The sequence below is a fragment of the Microtus oregoni genome, unplaced genomic scaffold, assembly GCF_018167655.1.
Source record: "Microtus oregoni isolate MIOR12 unplaced genomic scaffold, Mior012 000008F_ref0000371, whole genome shotgun sequence".
NCBI classification, from domain to species: domain Eukaryota; kingdom Metazoa; phylum Chordata; class Mammalia; order Rodentia; family Cricetidae; genus Microtus; species Microtus oregoni.
The window spans coordinates 10,746,515-10,757,516 of NW_024543067.1; the positions used below are offsets into that span (position 1 = coordinate 10,746,515).

General features: G+C 40.1%; 1 non-coding gene across 1 annotated transcript; it reads right to left on the reverse strand.

Moving 5' to 3' along the window:
• Positions 1 to 3,995: 3,995 nt before the first annotated feature.
• LOC121452042 lies at positions 3,996 to 4,102 on the reverse strand. Its single transcript, XR_005974779.1, has one exon. It is a non-coding gene; the product is annotated as a U6 spliceosomal RNA (small nuclear RNA).
• Positions 4,103 to 11,002: the final 6,900 nt, after the last annotated feature.

An 11,002-nucleotide genomic window follows, 5' to 3' on the forward strand; every position in this document is an offset into this window, starting at 1 on the left:
CTCCCCCTCCTTCCCCCCTACGCCCCCTCCTCCCACCCTTCTCCCCCTCCCCCCACTCCTTTCCCCCTCCCTCTCCAGTCCAAAGAGCAGTCAGGGTTTTCTGCCCTGTGGTAAGACCTAGGACCTCCCACCTCCATCCATATCTAGGAAGGTGAACATCCAAACTGGCTGGGCTCCCACATAGCCATCACATTACGTAGGATCAAACCCCCGTGCCATTGTCCTTTGCGTCTCATCAGCCCTCATAGTTCGCCATGTTCAGAGAGTCCAGTTTTATCCCATGCTTTTTCAGTCACAGTCCAGCTGGTCTTGGTGAGCTCTCAATAGATCAGCTCCACTGTCTCAGTGGGTGGGTGCATCCCTCGTGGTCCCGACTTCTTTGCTCATGTTCTCCCTCCTTCTGCTCCTCATTGGGACTTTGGGAGCTCAGTCCAGTGCTCCAGTGTGGGTCTCTGTCTCTATCTCCATCCATCCCCAGATGAAGGTTCTATGATGATATGCAAGATATTCGTCAGTATTGCTCAAGGATAGGGTCATTTCAGGTTCCCTATTCTCAACTGCCCAAGGAACTAACTGGGGACCTCAGCTTGGGCACCTGGGAGCCCCTCTAGGGTCAGGTCTCTTGCCAACCCTAAAGTGGTTCCCTTAACTATGAATTGTGGTTCCGTGCTACCCTGTCCAACCTTCCTTTATCCCAATCCTCCTGCTTTCCCAAGGCCCGACCTCCTTCCCTTCTAACTTTTCTCTCCCCATCTCCCCTTACCCCCAACTCACCCCACCCCAAGATCCCAATTTTCTCCCCGGCAATTTTGTCTACTTCCCTTAGCCAAGAGGATAACTATATGTTTTTCCTTGGGTTCCCCTTCTTACTTAGCTTCTTTAGATTCACCTATTGTAGACTCCGTGACCCTTATTTATGGCTAGAAACCAATTATGAGTGAGTACATCCAATGTTCATCTTTTTGGGTCTGGGATACCTCACTCAGGATAGTGTTTTCTATTTCCATCCATTTGCATGCAAAATTCGAGAAGTCATTGTTTTTTACCGCTGCGTAGTACTCTAATGTGTAGATATTCCATACTTTCTTCATCCATTCTTCCATTGAAGGGCATCTAGGTTGTTTCCCGGTTCTGGCTATTACAAATAATACTGCTATGAACATAGTTGAACAAATGCTTTTGTCATATGATAGGGCATTTCTTGGGTATATTCCCAAGAGTGGTATTGCTGGGTCCAGGGGTAGGTTGATCCCGAATTTCCTAAGAAACCGAAACACTGACTTCCATAGTGGTTGCACAAGATTGCATTCCCACCAGCAATGGATGAGGGTACCCCTTCCTCCACAACCTCTCCAGCAAAGGCTATCCTTGGTGTTTTTGACTTTAGCCATTCTCACAGGTGTAAGATGATATCTCAAAGTTGTTTTGATTTGCATTTCCCTGATTGCTAAGGAAGTTGAGCATGACCTTAAGTGTCTTTTGGCCATTTGAAGTTCTTCTGTTGAGAATTCTCTGTTCAGATCAGTGCCCCATTTTTTAATTGGGTTAATTAGCATTTTAAAGTCTAGTTTCTTGAGTTCTCTATATATTTTGGAGATCAGACCTTTGTCTGTTGCGGGGTTGGTGAAGATCTTCTCCCAGTCAGTAGGTTGCCTTTGTGTCTTAGTGACAGTGTCCTTTGCTTTGCAGAAGCTTCTCAGTTTTAGTAGGTCCCATTTATTCAATGTTGCTCTTAATGTCTGTGCTTCTGGGGTTATACATAGGAAGCGATCTCCTGTGCCCATCTGTTGTAGGGTATTTCCCACTTTCTCTTCTATCCTTTTCAGTGTGTTCGGGCTGATATTGAGGTCTTTAATCCATTTGGACTTGAGTTTTGTGCACGGTGAAAGATGTGGGTCTATTTTCATTCTTCTACAGGTTGACATCCAGTTGTGCCAGCACCATTTGTTGAAGATGCTTTCTTTCTTCCATTGTATACTTTTAGCTCCTTTATCAAAAATGAGGTGTTCATAGGTTTGTGGGTTAAAATCCGGGTCTTCTATACGATTCCATTGGTCGACTTCTCTGTTTTTATGCCAGTACCACACTGTTTTCATTACTGTAGCTCTGTAATAGAGTTTGAAGTCAGGGATGGTAATGCCTCCAGAAGATCCTTTATTGTATAGGATTGTTTTGGCTATCCTGGGTTTTTTGTTTTTCCATATAAAGTTGATTATTGTCCTCTCCAGATCTGTGAAGAATTTTGATGGGATCTTGATGGGGATTGCATTGAATCTATAAATTGCCTTAGGTAGAATTGCCATTTTTACTATGTTGATCCTCCCAATCCAAGAGCAAGGTAGATCCATCCATTTTTTGGTATCCTCTTCAATTTCTTTCTTCAATGCCTTAAAGTTCTTGTCAAATAGATCTTTCACTTCCTTGGTTAGATTTACCCCAAGATATTTAATGCTGTTTGTGGCTATCGTGAATGGTGAAGCTTCTCTGATTTCCCTCTCTGTGTCCCTATCCTTTGTGTATAAGAGGGCGACTGATTTTTTGGAGTTGATCTTGTATCCTGCCACATTACTAAAGGTGTTTATCAGCTGTAAAAGTTCTTTGGTGGAGTTTTGGGGGTCGCTTAAGTACACTATCATATCATCTGCGAATAACGAAAGTTTAACTTCTTCCTTTCCAATTCGAATCCCCTTGATCCCATTATGTTGTCTTATTGCTATTGCTAGAACTTCAAGTACTATATTGAAGAGGTATGGAGAGAGTGGACATCCTTGTCGTGTTCCTGAGTTAAGCGGGATGGCTTTGAGTTTCTCTCCGTTTAATTTGATGTTAACTGTCGGCTTGCTGTATATAGCTTTTATTATATTTAGGTATGACCCTTGTATCCCTAATCTCTCCAAGACTTTTAACATAAATGGATGTTGAATTTTGTCAAATGCTTTTTCAGCATCTAATGAGATGATCATATGGTTATTTTCCTTCAGTTTATTTATATGCTGGATTACATTGATAGATTTTCGTATGTTGAACCAGCCCTGCATCTCAGGAATGAAGCCTACTTGATCATAATGGATAATTTTCCTAATGTGTTCTTGGATTCGGTTTGCCAGTATTTTGTTGAGGATTTTTGCGTCGATGTTCATGAGTGAGATTGGCCTGTAATTCTCTTTCCTGGTTGAGTCTTTGTGTGGTTTTGGTATCAGAGTAACTGTAGCTTCATAAAAGGAATTAGGTAATGACCCTTATGTTTCTATATTGTGGAATACATTAAGGAGTATGGGTATTAGCTCTTCTTCTAAGTTCTGGTAGAATTCCGCATTGAAACCATCTGGTCCTGGGCTTTTTTTGGTAGGGAGGTTTTTGATAACAGCTTCTAATTCTTCGCGACCAACCGGTCTGTTTAGATTGTTCACCTGGTCCTGGTGTAACTTTGGTATATGGTATTTATCTAAAAAAGTGTCCATTTCTTTTACATTTTCCAGTTTTGTGTTATACAGGCTTTTGTAATATGATCTGATGATTCTCTGAATTTCCTCTGTGTCTGTGGTTATGTCCCCCTTTTCATTTCTGATCTTATTAATTTGCGTATTCTCTCTCTGCCGTTTGATTAGTTTGGATAGGGGTTTATCAATCTTGTTGATTTTCTCCAGGAACCAGCTTTTTGTTTCATTGATTCTTTGGATTGTTTTCTGTGTTTCTATTTTGTTGATTTCAGCCCTCAGTTTGATTATTTCCAGTCTTCTACTCCTCCTAGGTGAGTCTGCTTCTTTTTTTTCTAGAGCTTTCAGGTGGGCTGTTAAGTCTTCAATATGTGCTTTCTCTGTTTTCTTTAAGTGGGCACTTAGTGCTATGAACTTTCCTCTTAGCACTGCTTTCATTGTGTCCCATAAGTTCGAGTATGTTGTTTCTTTATTTTCATTTAATTCAAGGAAGACTTTAATTTCTTTCTTTATTTCTTCCTTAATCCAGGTATGGTTCAGAAGTTGACTGTTCAGTTTAAAAATATGGAACGCTTCACGAATTTGCGTGTCATCCTTGTGCAGGGGCCATGCTAATCTTCTCTGTATGGTTCCAATTTTAGTATATGTGCTGCCGAAGCGAGCACTAGACATAGTTTTTCAATTCTTCCTAATTATAACCAAAATCTTTGAAAATTTTATAAGAGCAAATATTAGGAGAAATAACTCACTAGGGATTTTGGGACCTGAGCGAGTGTTTATGTCGTCTGTGTACCTTAGATGTATTTAGAGAAGACATTATATGAAATAACAACAAAACCAAAATTGTCCCTTTCTTCCTTGGACCTCTCTGATGGCAAAGGCCATTCAGTATCAAGGTGTCCATGTTCCACTGGTGTGCTTTCACTGAGGACTGAGTGGGGAGCTGAGACCACATCCCGCCCATGAAGGGTCAGCATCACCACTTGGAGTGACCACCTACCTCTCTCTCCTTCTGGGATTGAGTCAGAAAGGAGAGCCAGGATGTGGGATACCTCACAGGATCAGTGAAACGTAACTATGAAGAAACAAGGATGGACTTTCCCCTCTTTCCTTCTCCAAGGCTGCATCAGAGGACAAAATCCAAAACAAAAGATTTAAATAGTATACAGACTCACTTTACCTAATACACCCACGTTGTATAAATGTCACTCGTGTAGCAAGAACCTGGAAGGTCTCAACTCTGATGGAATAAGGTATTCAGACCACTCAGATATTAGAATTATTCCATACACATTTTAAATCTACCACCACAGATGACTTTTGATTGTTAGTTACGAGCATAAATAGAAACAGGCTCAAAAACTAGACAGTCACAAGAAAGAAATAAAATAGCTCTGACTGGAAACAGATGATATAAGGAAGACCCAGACTGAGTGTGCTTCAGAACACCTGTAATCCATCACTTTAGAGGCTGAGGCAGGAGAATTGAAAGTTACTACACAATCCAGGCTTACATATGATATGTATATAGTGATCCTTCCAAGCAAAGAGAAACAGAACCATCACAACCCAAAATGGAAATTTTGTAGCTGAGAAATAACCAAAGAGTTTATTGAGAAGACTCGGCAGAGACACTGGGAACATGGATGCAAGAATGTGTAAAGCAGGGAAGACTCTAAGCAATCAGAGCAACAAAGAAAAAAGCATAGTTAAAAAAAGGACTGACCAAGGTCTCAGGAACATGCTGGTCTCCAACACAACGACAGATCTAATGTCCATATGATTAGACTCTAACTGAAGAGATGACAGTGTGTGTGTGTGTGGGGGGGGTAGAGGGGTGGAGTTGAAAATTCTAGTAGAAATAAGGGCTGAAGTTTCCTCAATTTGGCAAGATTCATGAAACTACACATTTGAGGAGCTGAGCAAACTACCAGTAGGGTGAACTCAAATATTTTGGTGCCAATACACTTCATAACCAAATTAAAGACAAAAAATGTTGGAAACAGCCAGAAAGAAATAGTCCTTTAGTAGAGTACAGTAAGAGCTGGGAAATGGGAATACAGTGGGGGTATTTAAGTGAGGATCAGGATGGAAGGATATGACAGAAAACGGATAAAGGGAGGGATAATTAACATTAAGAATGCTTTAAAAGACTATGTAGAAGCCTACTGTCTTATAGACTGCCATTTTATAAATATTTTTATTAAGATTTTAAAATATAACCCTTTTTCATTTTACATAGCTATCCCTGTTCCTACTCCCCCCCCCTCTTCCCTCCCCACCCTTCCCTATACCCTGTTCTCCATCTACTCTTCTGAAAGGGTAAGACTTTTCATGGGGGAGCCTACAAAGTCTGACTCTTCACTTCGAGGCAAGACCAAGGCCCTCCTCCCTATATCTAGGCTGAGCGAGGGAGGTACCCTCCAAAGAGAATGTGCTTCAAGACATCAGTTCAAGCACAAGAGATAAATCCTGGTCCCACTGCCAGATATTTTTAACTGAAGTTACTACACAGAGGAATACTGCTCCTTCCAGAAGCCACAGGTTAGTAATCAACAACAACAAGAGAAGCCCAGGCACAGGTTATCTCATGTCAAGTTGTTGTTCAGGCTTTTGATCACCAGCTAGAATGAAGGACCTTACTGCAAAAGTTAAAATGCACTTTGATCACGGGACACAGAGAAATTCATCTGCTAACACACACACACACACACACACACACACACACACACACACACTCAAACGGAATGAGATCTGTAGGGACTACCTTTATCCACTCAGTTCCCATGGCTCTAGTGAAATCCACTTAAGCTGGCCCATGCCACAGTTTATTTCCCTTCATTCTTATATTAGACTTCCTATGCTTTGCAAAGTTGAATAGTGTTCTACTTTCTGTATACATAATTGTGTTGTAGAATATTAGTTTAAGATGTATTACATTTGCTTATGCTGTGGAATATTTGTTTAATGATGCAAAGATGTGTTCCATTCCTTTATGTTGCATTTGTTTAACTCTGTGAAGCTGTGTTACTTTGTTTAAAACACCTGATTGATCTATGAAAGAGCTGACTGGCCAATAGCTAGGCAGGAGAGAGAAATAGGTAGAGAAAATAAACTAGGAGAAAAAGAGAGAACCAAGGAGTGAGAAAAGAAGGAGAGGGGGACATCAGGGACCAGTCACCCAGCTACACAGCAAGTCACAAAGCAGGAAGTAAAGAAAGGTTTACAGAGTAGAGAAAGATAAATGTCCAGAGGCAAAAGGTAAATGGGATAATTCAGTTAAGAAAAGCTGTCTAGAAATAAGTCAAGCTAAGGCCAGGCATTCATAAGAAAAAATGAGGCTCCATGTGTGATTCTGTTGGAGCTGGGTGGCAGACCCCCCCCCCAAAGAGTAAAGAGTAAAACAACAACAACAACAACATTAGCAGCAGAAACACAGTTATCTATTGATATATGCAAGCAATTGGTTCTTGGCTTTTCAAATGACAAAATCCATAAATGCTCAGGACCATTGTACAAAGTGATCCAGTATTTTCATATCACCCACACATATTGTCCTTTATACTTCCAATAGCTTCTAGATTTCTTTATGTCTAATATACTATAAATGGCACACTAATAGTGTTAGAGTAGCCATGCCCTTTGTGACATAAGCAGTCTGAGAAAGCAAGTCCAGGTCCTCGCTGCTTGGAGTCAGAAGCAGCTTGCATCAGAGTTTTATACCTAGAGCCTTCCTGACTTCTGACATAACCCCCAGGTCATGTGTCGAACACATGTCTGCATCATGCTTTGTAATACAGGTCATACACTAACCTAGAGTCCTTCCCCGTTAGAAACATACAAGACAAACATAACATACTTTGTTATGTGGGCCATTGAAATTTCTACCTCAGTCTTCCAGTGTGTGGCCAGAAGTTTTAAAAAGATTGTTATTTGAAATCATTGCAACACCTATTTTTCAAACCCTGGGAATCTTTCTCTAATTTCCTCTAGCAAATAGTTGTTATACCTTATTTAGTAATTTTAAGCTTGTAATTGTCAATCCATAGTTGGTTAAATATGTAACTGTGGTCTGAAGATTCAGTCAATGGTATAGTGTTTTGTTTATTAACTCATCTGTCAGTAGACACTTGGCTATTTCTACTTATTTATTTATCTTTATTTATTCATGCATTCATTCATTTTATTTATTTTTACTAATATTTCACAACACAATTCATGCTGTTTTCCCTCTGATTGAGTCCTTTAGGGGGTAACCTGTCCAGATTGCTAGGGGAAGAGGTATCTCTTTAATCCCGAAAAGTCCAAGAAGGACCCTGTTTTGAACATAGGCAATGTGAGGCCATCTGAGGAGAAGAGAGCTTTCTAAAAGGGACACATGGCTGCTCAACTATGTTTATAGCAGCATTATTCATAATAGCCAGAACCTGGAAACAACCTAGATGCCTCTCAACTGAAAATGGATAAAGACCCTGCCTCAGAGCAAGAGTGTGCATGGCTGTGCACACTCCTTCATACAGTCTCAAAAATGAATGTGAGAACTGACTAAACAAAGTCTTCAAAGCCCACGTGACTGTCAAACCTCCAGGCATGTATGTGGTACACAGACATACGTGTAGGCAAACGCTGGTACACATTAAATTACATTGAAACCTAAATTGTACAGTAAAAATATTTTGAAGAAAGCTATTCTCACAGCATGTTAATATGAAAATTGAATATAAAATGAACATCCAAATGCAGGAATAATTATACTATTAGGTTAATTATATTGCAATAACAATTTTTTCAAATTACAGTGGCTTACCATGGGAAAGGTTTTCTATTCCACACAGTCTAAGAAGGGTTCCGGCAAAGCCAGGGTGGCTCCCTTCCAGATGGGAACTCAGTGTCAATGTCCCTTCATTCTGTTCCTGTGTAATTTGGAGCATTTTGTTCTGAGGTTCTCGTCAGCGAGAGCTTGGGGGGAGGGATCCTAAAGCTGGTCCTTGTGGGCGGAGTAAAAATAGCATGGAGCAGCACTCTCGCATCTACCCTAACTCCTCAGTAGAAATAAGTTGCATACTCATTATCAGTTTTTAAAAGTCCCTGAAAAATGGGAGCTATGCCAGGTGGTGGTGGCACACACTTTTAATCCCAGCACTCTGGAGGCAGAGGCAGGTGGATTGCTGTGAGTTTGAGGCCAGTCAGATCTACAGAGCAAGTTCCAGGATGGCCAGGACCACTTAGAGCAATGCTGCCTGAAACAAACAAACAAACAAACAAACAAAAACAAAAACCAAAAAACCCCAACAATAATAACAACAGCAACAAACATCCCCCCCAAAAGGAAAACGGGGTTTCTGCAGATGAGCACATGGCCAGTATTACACATTTAAATGCTGAGGATGCCATTGTCAAATATGGATGCTTAACCCATGGAAATGGGGAAGAATGCTCAGGGATATACAAAATAAATAAAACAAATTATTAGATGAGACTACAGAAAAAATGTAAGTGTTCAAAAAGATTAAATCTTTCAAAGTTAAAAGCAAGTGGCAGATTGAGAGGAAGTATCGCCACATTAAAAAAAAGACACAAGTTACCTTCAGAATTTTCATAAAGAAAAAATGGCATACCAACAGAGAAAGCAAAAAGGCTAAATTAATTCTTCAAATAGTGCAGACAGACGTATAACCTGCTTAGAAGAAAATACACCATAGCATTGCACTATTGATATTAATATTCTACAGAATTTTCTTTTTAAAAACTATTATTTTTATTTTATGTGTCTGTGTGCACATGCATGCGTGCCGGGATCCAAATCTTGGCCGTCTGTGGCTCTGAAAGCATTCTATTCTTCTTAGGGGTGCTGGGGTTGCACCCCATGCTCATACCTCTGAAGTAAGCACTGCAGTATATTCCCAGTGTGTAATTTTTTGGGGGAGTCTAACAATTTATGTGGTGGCGACATATTACACCATGATTAAAAGAAAGCAAGGGAAGCTGTCTACTGGTTGAAGAGACCTCCCTGAAACACGAGTGGAAATTAAGAAATGCAGACGATCACAGACAATGCACTTCTGTGGAAATTTATGTGGCAGGCAGAAAATATGCATGCGATCAAGACAAAATCAGACAAAATTGCGAAAGATACAGACAGAACAGGATTTTTATCTCTGCAAAGCAGAATAGGAGGAGATATTCACTTTCTATTTCAAAGTGATGCATTTTTATATTTTCTTCCTTTTTAAATAAAATATCCTTAATTTCCATTCATTCATCCAGCCATCTATCCCCCACCATTTCATTCACTTGCTCCGTCTCCCTTCTCTTTTCTGGCTCTACCGTTCCATTCATGGTCCGCGAAACATTTACTTTAGTTCCGCTTGGAACAGGGATGCCCGTGTGTTTTTTTCCCTCCCCGTAGCCCATAATCTTAAAAACAACCAACAAAACATAAAGCGTCTGGTGGGATTGTCTCCTGCACACCATCTGGCATGGCTTCCCTGCCTCTGGCCTTTGTCTGCCCTGTAACTGACAGATTAGTGGGGACATCCTTTATAAGCGGAAATGGAGGTCAATAAAAGGTGCACCAGTCTTTCCAGTTTCGCATCATCCCAGTCAGGACATCCAAAAATAAAACTGTTTCAAAAATAGAACCCGGGGAAGAAAAAAAAAAAGCCGGTATTGAAAACAAACAATTAATCTTCTTCTGTCATTGATTCTATGAGAAAACTTATTTAAAAGGAAAAAAAAAAAAGAAAGAAAGAAAACAGTTTCTCATTCAGGTGCAATGATTTTGCTGGTAGAAAAAAGCACAACAAAAATAGTGTGGCCAAGAGTCCAGCATGATAAAGGACACAGCGGAGCAAAACAGGAAGCTGTTTAATGAAAAGGAATAGCTGACTGGGAGTCAGAGAGAGACTGGGCATCCTTGGATGCAAAGGTTTGCATCGCTGAACCATTGCTTTCCTGGCCAGATTCGGATTGCATACACTGGGTTCTTCTGTGTCAATCTATCAGCCTATCACCCCAGGAAGAGAAAGAGCACCTCAAATGCTGAATGATCAAACATTTGGAAGGTCGTTATACAACGATAAATATATTAGTTTAAATTTTCATACATGCACTTCTATATATCAGTATTTGTTTGTATACTTGCACGCATGCATATACACGTGTATGCAATTTTGCATTTTAATTGCTTTCAGTTGATTTTGTGTGCAACTGGGCAGATACCCAAATCAAAAGTATTTTTTTTTTGTTCCCCAATCTGAAAAACAAATACCATACCTTCATCATATATGTATATATATATATATATATATAGTATACACACATATTTGCATATGTATGCACACATGCACAAATACTTGCAAACATACATACATATACACACACATCAAACCCTTGAAGGGATGTGTAGCAAAGAGTTCTGTACACTGAAAGGAAAAATTATGTCTTTAATATTCCATGCAATTGGTTTTTTATTTCTAGTCAGAACCTGGGAGCACAACAAACTAGAGCAGTTTTTTTTCCCCCAGAGAATTGCATCAGAGTATAAAATGGTGTGTGTAAAAGCT